Below are 14,002 nucleotides of genomic sequence, written 5' to 3'. Positions count from 1 at the left end.
TTTATATATATATATTATATATGCATATATAGGCCACCGGCCAACTCGCGATAGTCGCGCGCGTACGAATGTTATGGATTACTGGCTACTGCGAGTTTACGATCGAAATCACAGTTTTTTGAACGATAACAATATTGGGTATAATAATAATATACTATATATTATATTATGGTCGTGGCTTCTGTTGTATTAGTAGCGAGTTCCAAAACATATTGCGCGTCTCTAATCTCTATTGGGCTATTGCGACGGCGATGAAAATCGGAAAGTCCAAACGAACAACAGTAATATTATAATGATAATATGTGCCTCTACGTGCGGGCGTGCTGTACGACTTGTACTCCAAAATAATATTATGTAGATTGTAAATACTGTATAATAATATTACGTTATGCTCGGAACAAGTCGTAGTACTGTTGTTGTAAATGTTGTTATTGTACACGGATCGCAATACATTTCACGATACCGATATACCGTGTATGTGACACAAAAACACTACAATATTATTATTATTAGGTTTAGGTACACCTATTCAAGTTAATAATATGATTGTTTCTCATTAGCTATTAGTCATTATTCGCGGTTGTTGCGATAACGTAAAACGCATACAAGGTAAGGTGCGTAATTTTAAAGTCGACACATTATTAATTTATTATGTTAAATTAACGTAATATTATAGTGTACACTGCATACGTATGAATAACTATTAATAAATCATTGAACATTATTATCGTGTGTCCGTCGGTCTATTTTGTGCAAACTCGAAAACGTTCGTGCCGCCTAAAAAACGCGTATCGTCTAAAACCCGAGTAATACAATATTATAGAGCCCAACAGTGTATTAATAATTTGTTATATTATAATAATATGCACATCGCGTACGCCGTACATGTATTATATTCAATATTATTGTCGGTCTGACTCGCGAAAGTCCCCGGCACGACCATATTATATTTTCAACGGGCCCCCATTCGGCCGTAAATTCGTTAAATATTTACAATATTTCTCAGTTGTTGGACCCCTATATTATAATGTAATAAAAAAAAAACACGAGCGCTCCATGATCGCCTTGCGCAGTTGTGCCGGGTGAACTATAATATTATTATTTATTATAGTGAACGGTCTGAACTCTGAATGCTCCGAATACCGGTGTACACGACTATACATGGCCACATGGGAGGAAAATAATTGGCTAATATATTAATTGAAGCCGTTTCTACGTACGACGTAGGTGCCTAACTTTTATTATTATCACTCGCTGTAAAGAATTTTTAAACAGTTTTATGTTATAGATTCTGAGCAAAACTTTATGAATATATATGTATATCGGTTATTTACTACAGTATGTCAGTATACAATATGACATCACTATATAATTTCATCGGTAAAAAGTTCAATTTTCAACTTTGAGGATAGTTTTTAGTAGACAATTTGGATAAAAATTGTTTCAACATTATCGGGAAAAACAAAACAAAAATTACGGAAAACGGGAATATTTTCACAATAATTACAAAAACATACGATACCTGTTTTGACATAAATACGTAATTAATTTTGATTTTTATTGTAATAAATAATAATTCAAAAATTAATAAATGAATCTATAGATACTTGCGATAAATTTCCATCAAACATTTGTATTCAGATTTTCTAAACATGTGTGTATAATATTCAAAATACATTTTGATTTATCCATAACAGTGAATATAACTTATTTAATTACAACCCTCATCAAAATCCCCTATTGTGAAAAAATGCTTCAATCCTCAACTTTGACGGTGGTTTACAATAGCAAATTAAATGTAGATTGGTTTTTTGAAAGTTCAAAATAAAAATTTAGTACCATTATTTTTCAAAATAGTCGGCTATAAAAAAACCAAAAGATCGGTAAAAACAAAAATCTTTATACAAATCTATAAATATATAAAATTGGTTTTGATATTTTATTGCAACTCAAAAACGAATATTTGTAGATATACTTGAAATTTTCATGAAATTTTGATATTACCATTCTTTAAACATAATATAATGTAATTGATTTTTGAATTTTTTAAAACTATTTATAGACATTTGAAATTATTTTATTTATTTTAGATTTTTTCTAAATATTTACAAAAAAATGTTTGTTTGGTGAAAAAACCTCGCAAATTTAAATCAAGGTTCTTAATAATAATCGTTACTAAATCGCTGTTTAAAAATGTTAAAAATATATGCATAATCGCCATAATCTTAATTTTTTATAAGCGTTTGATGTTAGTAATTTGAAGAATTTCATCAAAATTACTATAGTTTACAAATTATTTTTTTAATTAATAAGAATTTTTATGTATTGAAATTTTATAGCTAATATATTTGAAAATAAATTATGATTTATAAAGATGTTAATTAATTCGTTCTAATTCAAAAATATTTTTCACAGGTGACAGGTATTAAAACTTTTACGTAAAATATGAATTTTACTTTATACAATGAAGTTTTCAAAATATATAAATTTAAAAATTTAAATAGGTACTACCTATTTATAAATAATGAATCTATTGTTCACACTGTTTTATGGTAAGATGGAATATTGACTTAAAAAAGTAATCGCTGCAATAAATAATAATAATTAAATATTAAATGCAATGTTTTTGCCAAAAATGCAATCAACCTATTGTTATACCTCAAGACTCTCAAGTAAAACAAATTACTTTAACAAAAATACGTAATAATATATTATTATGAAATGTACTTATTGATAAACTTGTAAGTTGACAAACCATCAGAATCGTTGTCGTATACAATAATTTTATAAAAAATAAAAATATTAAATGATTAACTAAAATGTAATAGACCAATAATGATCACTATAATGACGGGTTTCATAAACAATCACTTAACATTTAATGAATTATTTATTTATATTTATATTAATTAATAGTGAGCTACTTTTGAATTTTGATCAGCTAACAATCGTTTAAACATTATTTAGTGGCTCATGATTGGTCCACTAAATTTTAGTGAACTATTTAATTAAAAAATTGTGTTTATAACCCAACAAACATTATGTTTATGGGATCATAAATAAGTTCACTATAAATTCATTAAATGTTTGTTTTTATGTTTATGTAATCCGGCAAAGATAATAGATATTGTTATTTTTAAACACTTAGGTTTATTATATCATTTTTGGACTTGTGGTAATACAAACTATTTTTTTTTAAATTGAGATCACACCTTTTTAAAGCATATAATTTTTTTGAAAATATTGACGTATCTAAATCAAAGTTTGAACGAATATTTTTTTTAATTATTAAATTACGTGTAAGTACTCGGTATAGATAATATCCATGTTAATAGAATATAATTATAGGTCTGAAAGATGAGAAAAATTATAGTAATTATTTATTAATTTATTAACGCTTTATAATTTCTAAAAATTTGAATAACTTGGCTTAAATATATTGTATCTTTTTTTTATATTTTATGTAAAACTACATACAATAAAAAAATGTAGACATTCGTTTAAACTTTTATTACAAACACTTAAAAAATGTATAACAACACGCGCGAATACTTAAAGTATCTACCTAGTTCTTTGCATTTGTAATTTATTTTCCTTACGTTCTTGATGGATGAAAGTTTGAATTATTTAAACATTTTATACATATTTTATCTGTTAATTAAAAAATGTTTGTATCTGTTTATGTTTTGTTTTACTGTTTATTAAATTGAATAGTAATTATTAATTACAATGTATACAATAAATAGTAAGTAGTTATTACCTATAAGTTATGGTATTGCTACATGGCTTACATAAAATAATTAAAATTTGCAAAATAGTATAACGTTAGAACCATTTAATATTTGCACAATTGTATACGTATACCCAATGGCGTAAATGCGTTTTTCAACTTTTAAGCGCTGTATTATTATTTATTAATTACTTTTTAGTATACCATAGTCCATAAATCAATATCAAATGATTATAATTGATAAAATTATGTATGTATATACTATATATTACTATATATTTATTTATGTACAATATGCATTATATTGTATGTATATATACATAAAACATAAATTCATTCAGCTTGAAAATTATAATACTTGTTCATAGTTTGTATATGCAAAAGGATATTTATTAATATAGGATTAAAACGATAATTAATATAGGTATAGGTAGGTACTTATTATTTGCCATACCAATGTTTACTTAAAAAAAATGTAAAACTATATATTGCTTAATAAAAACAAAATTAAATTGAGAGTAATTCATATGAAATAATAAGACAACAAATATTTATTTTTCATGTAATATGTAATTGGATTTGAACGATGAAAGTTATATAAATAAATAAATTTAATTTTTATGTTCGTATACATATAGGTATACATTATATACAGAAACCGTCAAAACCGTGTACTAATATGTATTACGAAACACGACGATGAGACAGATAAATAAGGCAACTGCAATTAATTTTTTTATGTTATTTTTTCAACTCTGAATACTGAATAAATATACATTATACAGTAACGGTATGCAGTGTGTAATACGCAATGTCACTACATTGTGATGTAGTATACCGGTATCTACACTAAAAAGTAAAGAGTAAATTTTATGTTCTCCTAAAAAATAACCTCTATATTTTATATACATGGTTTCATTTTAATAAATGCTCTCTTTTATCATTCAAAATTTATATTTAATTATTTATGAAGAAATAAAATTACAAAATGTTCCAAATGCAATTATGTACAATTGTCATCCCATAAAACAATAATTTATTATTTATTTATCTGTATAAAAAAACAAATAAATTGAAGATAACCATAAATCATTTAGGTTTTTTAAAAATATTAACTGTCCTATTAGTTATATACTCGTATGTTAAGTTGAACTGATTTTTGCTAAAAACAAATTGCATATCATACCCATTATATTATATATATATAATAATTATAATATTATTAGCATTGATCAGTTATTAATGATATAAATATAGGTACATCGTATAATAAAAATGTATAAATTGTTTACTTATAACAAATAATAACATACGCAATTTGTATTATTGGCTATTGCGTATAATATTTCACTACATATGATATTATAAATGACGCATATTTAAATGCATATTTTAATGTTCTGTCTTCTGTAGCACCTGAAGTCCCGAGCCCAGAGTTATTAGTATAATAGTATTTAATAATTCAATGATTTGATTCTGAATATATAGATAATATTTTTGATAAATTAAGTTCTTACATAATATTTGTAATCTATTACGGTTAACATTTTGAGACGACGTTTTTCCAATATCTGCAGTGTATACTCTTCAGATTTCTTGGTTTATTTTGACTACTAACTACTTATTTAATTAATAATATTATTAATATTATACCGTTTAAAAATGGCAATTTACTTTTGGTAATCATTACTTGTATTAGGTATATTCAATGTTATAAGTATATAGGTATAGGTAGGTAATAGCATTGATTATAGAATAGTCTATTCTGTATAATCAACGGTAATAGCGTACTTTATATTACCTATGCCCTACACGCTCATTCGCATATTATATTTTATGTATTGATATATTATATACACACATTATGATGTATATACACGCGTTGTATATATACGTCATTAACTAGTGTTTCAATGTGTTTTGTAGTGTGTTGTTTCAGCTAGTACACAACAGTTGTAGCGTTTTTACAGTTTTCACTTTTAAAATATGTATTGCAACGGCCAACGGGTGTTTTACACACAAATCACAATAACGATGACGTCGTAAACTATGCACGGGTTTCCTAATCTCCTAAACCACATTATAATTTAAATCATTATTTTATTTTTATTAACATTTTTATCTAGAAGATTGTGGTGGGCCACATGCCCACATATAATAGATAATTTTATCTGTAGAAATTATTATCCAATAAGCATAGAGAATAAAATTAAAATTTAGTGGCTTGTAGACGGGCTGAAAAACCATATCTAGTGATAGAATCTCGCGGTTATTCATTAATAACTCAATAAAAATTCAACAGCAATAAAAGAGTAAATGGAAAAGTATCAATAATTTAAGCTGTATAATAAACTCGTATGTATACCTAATATATAAATACATGATAATATAATCAATATTATGTATTTTAATAAAGCGAAAGAAAAAAATCAACAAACCATGTTGGTAAATATATAATTGAATAATTGATGACACTTTAAAACATTTTAAACCATTAAACCCAATTTTTGGTTTGTATTTATGAGTTTCTGTACATTGAATTTTAATGCTGTATTATACTTAGTATTTTATTTAAAAATTAATAAATAATAATGAGATAATTATAAAGCGTAGCTATACTACGTGATTTTTGAATAATATATAGTAACATGTTAAGATACAAGTATTAATTTTAATGCTTTATAGATATTCATGTGATTTAATAGCATTAATTATAGTAATGTGATAATAATATGATACATATTGATTCTGCAATTCACGTATTCTGTTTGAATACGTGCATACGAGCGTATGGGTATGATTTCATAAAATAAATTAAAAATATCCTGTAATTTGTATTATGCCTCTATTTAAAATTACCTATTTAAATAAATATTGAACAATTAATGTAGATACGAGTATCCTGTATGACTAATTTTTCGACAAAATCAATTTTATTTTTTAATGTAACTCAAATTAAACTTGAAATGTTCACCAAATGTTTATAAAAGCGTTTTCTAGACAATATGATAACATATTTTAAAGTATTATAACCTTTCATAGATAGGCTATCTGTAAACATTTGACATTTTTATTATAGTTTTTAAAAGAAACGTACATAACAATATATTAAATTAAATGCAGTTGAGTCGCAATAATTCGAAGTCAAAGGGAAATAAAAATTTGCTTCGAGATATTTAACTCAAATTTATACTAATTTATATATAATTTATATTTCTAGGGGAATAAAAAAAAATTCGAATTTTCAAGTTTTTCGAGTTATTGAGGTTCGACTGTAGCATAAAATGAACACTTTAAATATCAAAATCTAAAACTAAAAAAAATTTGAAAATATACAAAGTTTGATTATAAATATAATAGTGGAGAAATTTCAATTGGTGAACATGTATCAATAATAACATTTTATTACTTTTTTTAATATTGTAATTTTTTAATTTGATTAAATTAATTTTTCATATTATATGGCTGTAACGACTAACGAATTAAGTATAAATTAGAGATTGTAATTTTGTTTGATTTTGCAAAAATATAGCTATTAATTTCTAAAATTTTACCTGCAGTTAAAGCAGTTTACATGTGTAATTCTGTGTTTACCGTCTACGTGTCTGTACTTGGGTGCATTTATACAATCATCAAAATATCAAATATTATAAGTTATAACTATTATCTGTTCTCTGACAGTCTACAGCCTACCTTGACAATACGTATAGTTGATTATTATGATTCTATAAAAAAATATTCAACAGATTAGGCATAATATTATAATTGTTGAAGTGTTAGCTTAGTCATAAATTAGGTATATATAAGACGGATTTATGATGGCTTGTATAAAGTTATAAATTAAGATATAATGTGAGTGAAAAATATAAGAGGTAGATTTTATAAATGTGCAACTATATTATAATATTATGATATAAATATATTATATATTATACATTATGCCCAACTAGACCTAATTTCTTTATTGGGGGGTCATTATATATGTATAAAAAAATGTTAGTACAATTTTATTCTTCTTATATTCAAAGTCATAGTGCAATTATAATTTTAATTAAATTTAAAAAATGTATTAAATTGTAATATATGTTATAAATGCTATATTAAATTACCTAGTATTTACTTTTGTCGTAGAAAGAAATCACTGTAAAGCTGATAAAAAAATTCAATATATTTATTAAAAAATAAGAATATAAATAATGATTTTGGCTTTATAATTATTGTTCATTTTATTATAAAACTAAAGATTACGTCACTTTCACTTGATGAAAGTGTGGAATCTATTAAAAATAACAAAATTAAACTTGACTAATAAAAAGAAACAGCAGTTGAAAAGGTAAAAAATCATAATAAATTACAAAACCTACATAGGTAGTATAAATAGTGAATAAGTCCTCGAAAAAAAATTCGTGGAATATTATTTATGTTTATAATACGTTATATTTAAATGGAAATACTCGTAATATGATTGATGGATGACATCTAATTCCATTACAATTTAATTCGTGAAAATTATGTAAGATTTAAAAATGCAAAAATTATACGTCATATCTTTTTAAACGTAGATATTGCTTCAAAAATATTTAACAAAAAAATCTTTTGTTTTTTATAATAATTTTGAATAACATTAATTGTTTATAATAATACTTTTAAGATTTTAGAACTTAAAAAGTGGGCAAGTGGGTATCGCTCTGCTGTATAGTAGTGATGGAGAGTATTGTATACGAAAAACGATTCTGAACGGAGATGATTTGTCAGTAAATGGTAATTCACAGGATACAAGTATCATATTATTACCTATATTTAAATTGTAATATAATATATCGTTATTTAACGCGATTTCGTAAAAAATTAAATTTCTTAAGCTCATAAATTTTTTTCTTTATCGACGCTAGAATTTTTTTTTACAATTACTTAAAGGAAAACTTATGGATAACCTTGTATTGGATTTTTGAACCTTAAGTATAAATCACAAAAATTTTATGAATTTTCAACTTCAAAATTCCTTGCAAATTTTCGCGATTTTGATATATTTCGTAAATATTTGAACTTTAAATGCTTATAAACAAAAATTGTGACTAACGATTTTTGATTTTTTTTTACTACGATAAGTTCAACTTATAATAAACCTTGAATTAAATTTTAAAGATTTTTTGGATAACCAAATTTTTTTTATCGGCATTTTAAGAAAAAAAACTTAAAAAAGTCAAAAATTTCAATTGTCTATAAGTAGCTTAAAAAAATTATAAATATTTTGAAAATTTAATCGTAAATAGATAACACTAATATAAACATTTTGTGAAAATTTCAAGTATTTACAATGATTCGTTTTTGAGTTACAGTAATATCAAAAAATCGATTTTGTTAAAAAGTGGTTATGCGTAAAAATTCCCGTTATTAGGTAATTTTTTAGGGATTTTCCCGACGCTTTTGAAAACTATTGGAAATTTTTTACTTTTGACCCCCTAAAGTACCAACTAGATGAATTTTCCTTTTCAAAGATGGGCTGAAGTCAAAAATCGAAGCATTATTACTACTCCAAAAAGTGATGACAGACACAAAAATAAAAAAATAAAACACATCATTATTGTAAAATCAATACATTCATCACTCCGTTCAGAATCTAAAATTAAGTTTTTTTTATTTAATATATGTGTAATTTTTTTTAACATTTTTTTTTTGCATATTTTCAATAAACCAAATATATATTTTCTTATTTTTAATGCACATCATATATCCGAACCCTACAGCTACAACTAATAACTTTTATATTATTACAATTCATTTTAAAGATTCGCTTTTTTTTTATAAAATCTATGGTATATACTACCTTGCTTCGAGTGAGGGTAGCAGGGTAGGCGATGGCAAAGGGATTCTGATAAGTATTCTGGAAGTTTTACAATAATTTTGAAATTTACATAAGTACGTTATTCTGTCAATATCGTTTGATCATAAGGAGGGGGTCATTTTTTATCTTAAGTACGACTCTTAGAAATTCGCGTGTGCCCAATACCGAGTTTTATTAGTTTAAAACTAACTATCTTGATAGGTCTAAATAACCATCATATAACTAGATATAGTTATATCTTGTATAATAATTATTTTCAATTTTATATATTGTATAATTTTGTAAATGAAAACCTCCAATAACATTCCTACCACGTGTTATTATAAAGGAGCTTGATTATGGGTATTACGTCAATTTTTTATTTATCTTGTCTGTAAAATACAATATTATAGGTCACAGATGTCTAGCAACAAGAGCGTTTAACTTTTTTTTCATTTATTATTTACAAGTACATTTATATTTTATTTTCATCATAAACGATAATTGTAGGGCAAACAGTAGATAGGTACAGATAACACTACAACAGTATACATAGTGTAAAATAGTACATACTACATACCTAATAAAATAGTAAAAATAACTTAGTAACAAAATGATAATATAAATTAAATATTATATCAAATAGAATAAAAATGTTTCATTTATTAAAAGTATGCATTTTTGAATTTAAATTACATAAAATCATAAATATTTTTATTTTACTGCAAAGGAAAAAATAATTCTAAAGGAAAAATATTTGACATTAATCATTTAATTACACACCTGTCACCTATACATATTTTAATGAGAATTAAATTATTATAACATTTTTTTATAAAACCTATAATAGAAATAAGTCATGATAACAATAAGGGCGTGTACAATTAGTTACACTGAGGGCGGGGCTATCCTGGATGTATTTAATTTGAATTAAACGAAAAATCATTGCATTTGTGTATATCAGCTATCAAAATCTTATATTTTAAGGATATTTTATAATATATTAGTATAAGTAATTTATGTTTCTATTTTGAATGCGGAAGGTTGTTAAACTAAATTGTATATAATAAATTACATTTTTTAATAAAAATGAAACATCGACTGAGTCAATGGGTGACATAATATTTCACACAATATATCTTTTTATTTACCTAATACCACAAATTATTATCATACAAAAGATTTTTTTAATTGTACCTGAATTTAAAACGATTCTGCTCAAAATTTGCTGTGACATTACTAGAATGCCAATTATGATTACATATTTACATGATACATACACAATAATGATAATTTGTTTTCAAATTGTATTGCAATGAAAATAAAATAAATGATTAATAATAGTGTGTAAAAAATTATAATACGAATAGGTAGTTGTTTCAATTTTTTCCTTAATATTAACGACTATGACATGATTTAATAATGGTTTGATTTGTATTTACTTACATATAAAAAAATACAATTGATAATTATTTGTTTTTAAATTCTATTGTATTCAAAAAAATAACAAAGAGTTAACTAATTTTTTCTCTTGATATCAAGGACAGAGTTGTGACAGTAACTTAATTATATTAATTTGATTTAATTTGTAGGTACTTATTCTTGCAGTTATGGTGAATTCCATACGTTCTTTTTCTTTCAGTATTTTCCAATAAGTAATAATTATTATAAATTATTTCAATGCCTGAAATGAAAATTTATTTTTTGTAGAAACGTATGAATGAAAAGGGCATATATGCGTAATCGTGAATCACCGAAGTCAACACATGTACTGCAGTATAGTATTTTTTACAAATAAAATTGTGTACGGTTTTTTTCCTGAATGAATCCTAATCAATAATGTGAGTTTGTATAATAAATATTTATATTTTTAATTTTACAAATTATATCATAATTAAATATACGTAATCATTAATCAACAATAAATTTATTCTATGTTTTAACCTAACTATAAAATAATTTTTATAACTTAGGTTAGTTTATAAACTTATAACGACTAATGTTATGGAATTAATTATATCATAGGTAATTAAATTTATTTTATAATCAACTATTAAATATTAATACATTGTAACTATATATCTTATTATCGTAAAATTATTATAATATTATAAATAATCCATAATAACAAACTTATTTTTTCTAGTTTCGAAAAAAACTGAAAGCGTTCGCCAGCTGTATGAGCACGTAGGCCATATGTTAGATACAATGATTTATTGTTTGATCGTATTAAATAATTCGTAGTTTTTTTGAAACTAGAAAAAATATTAAAAATCAGAAGATTAATGAAATTAAAACTTTGAAATGTCAACATTTTCAGAAAAATGAACTCTACATAATCAATATCTTCAATTTTTTTTGAAAATATAATTAAATAAAAAAATATATCTTTTAACTTTTTTACCAAAACATTAAAATAAATTAAAACATGAGATATTTGTAGTTCTTGTCCTCGTGAATCTTATTAAAAACCAGAATTATGATATTTCCATTATTTCAGGAGATACCTATTACAATAGCTAAACTCATAGAACACCTTGTATACCTATAGGTATGATTTATATTTAAAAGTATTTGAAGTTAAAGTTAAAATTTTTACAGGACTTGTTAAAATCACCAAAATTTACAAATAATTTTATTTTTATTACATTTTTATTTATTGATTTTAAAGTCAATAATTTAAACGAATACAACTTGCAAACCTGTCCAAGTGATGATCTACTTAAAACAGTTAAAACCAACAAACTTAACACTGATTCGCTGTCGAATTATCTTTTTTTTCATAGTACAATACAATTTAATTATATCTATTAATTATTATCCTCGTATACTTTTATACATATTACCTATAGGTAAAATAAAAAAAATTAATATTAAATAAATTACTTTAATAGCAATATAAATATAAATATATCATAAAATATACTCGGTAATATAGGCTAACAAGTAGGTAATAGGTCTTTTTCACCCGGAATCGTTTATTGTATATAATTATTAATTTTCATTGAATTAAAATTTAACACATACATCACAGCTGTGACTTACTAATCAGTTACTATCCTAGATATAGTGAGCGATTCTCAACCCTTTAATATTGGCGTATCGCCTGTTTATTTTACTTATAAAAAATGTATTCGTTTATTTTGTATGCATGTATAAAATTGTTTTTTTATTAGAAACTACAAAATTATGACAATATATACGTATTTAATGCACAAACAGAAATTCATCACACCATCGTTATACTATATAAAACAAGCTAATTGTTAACATAAAAAATGCCAAATAATATTTAATATTAATGAATCATTTTAATTTTTTTTTATAGGGAGATTTTCTTTGCGTACTACAAGTTAAGAAGCGCTTCTACAGAGGGATATTCATTTACTCATTCACATCATAATAATATATATACCCATTATTAGGTATGTATATAGCATAAGGATGCTCTATTATAGTATATCTCATATATGTTATTTTAACGCGTTAGTTACTTACATAGGTAAGGCCGAGATCTAAGAAGCAACTCGTTGATGATGAAACATAATATTATTATATGGTATAAACAGTGTCGCTGCCGAGAAGGTATGCGAAGAGTCCTATAAGTTATAACTGTCGTCGAGTTCGACAGGAATAAGTGCGTGCGACGGTCGTATAGGTACCTATACGTGGAGAACGAACACGGACCTCACTACCTCAGTAAAGTATTGCGTACTTTTTTTTTTAGTGTAAATGTGTAATAAATAATATAAAGGGCCATAAACATTTATTTTAAACTTGCAATCTTTTGACGTTTAACATTCAAGAAGACTGAATCAAGCTAGGGCATATATAATATTATACAAACATTACAAACTATAAATGAGTCGTCAAGATCTTAAACATTAACTTAAAGTATATTCGATGATAAGACGTTATACCATTAGTGCGTGTTAGGTACAAGGTTTAAGCGAATGTTACGACGAGATGCACTAAGCACTTGACACCTACTGTACCTACAGGAGAGCAGTTATCTACTTTTTATTTTTTTTTTTAGATTTCGAGTGGATCGATGGATGCTGTATTGATTTTACAACGATGTGTTTTTATTTTTATTTTTATTCGCTGGGTTAAAATGCTTGAACATTGAATACAAGGTTTTCATAATAAGTTTCCAATTAAAAAATATCGGAAATGCATTGTCACAATTTTTTTTCGCCAACGTTTTAGAATTTTGTAAGTTTTCAAAAATTTCCGAACTTTTTTGTAATTAGAGATTTATAAAAAAAATTTCATTTTATATCGAACATTTGATAATTTAATACTTTTTTTTTATAAGTTTTTTTAACCCATTCATTCAATTATTCAAACGATATTTGATATTTATAACTGTTGTTGTGATTCAAAAACATAAAATAGTAAGTACTTGAAATTTCTATTAAATGTTTAAATAATAATTGTATACAAAC

At 24.4% G+C, this 14,002-nt stretch overlaps 1 long non-coding RNA gene across 1 annotated transcript; it reads left to right on the top strand.

Annotated features, from left to right (window-relative positions):
* Positions 1-11,263: 11,263 nt before the first annotated feature.
* LOC132927321 (uncharacterized) lies at positions 11,264-13,894 on the top strand. Its single transcript, XR_009661692.1, has 4 exons — positions 11,264-11,395; positions 12,883-12,979; positions 13,057-13,253; positions 13,591-13,894. It is a non-coding gene; the product is annotated as an uncharacterized LOC132927321 (long non-coding RNA).
* The last annotated feature ends 108 nt before the right edge of the window (positions 13,895-14,002 follow it).

Source organism: Rhopalosiphum padi, chromosome 3 (assembly GCF_020882245.1).
Source record: "Rhopalosiphum padi isolate XX-2018 chromosome 3, ASM2088224v1, whole genome shotgun sequence".
In the NCBI taxonomy this organism is placed as follows: Eukaryota; Metazoa; Arthropoda; class Insecta; order Hemiptera; family Aphididae; genus Rhopalosiphum; species Rhopalosiphum padi.
Note: the sequence above shows the minus strand (reverse complement) of the source record. Positions and strands in the feature narration are given on the sequence as shown.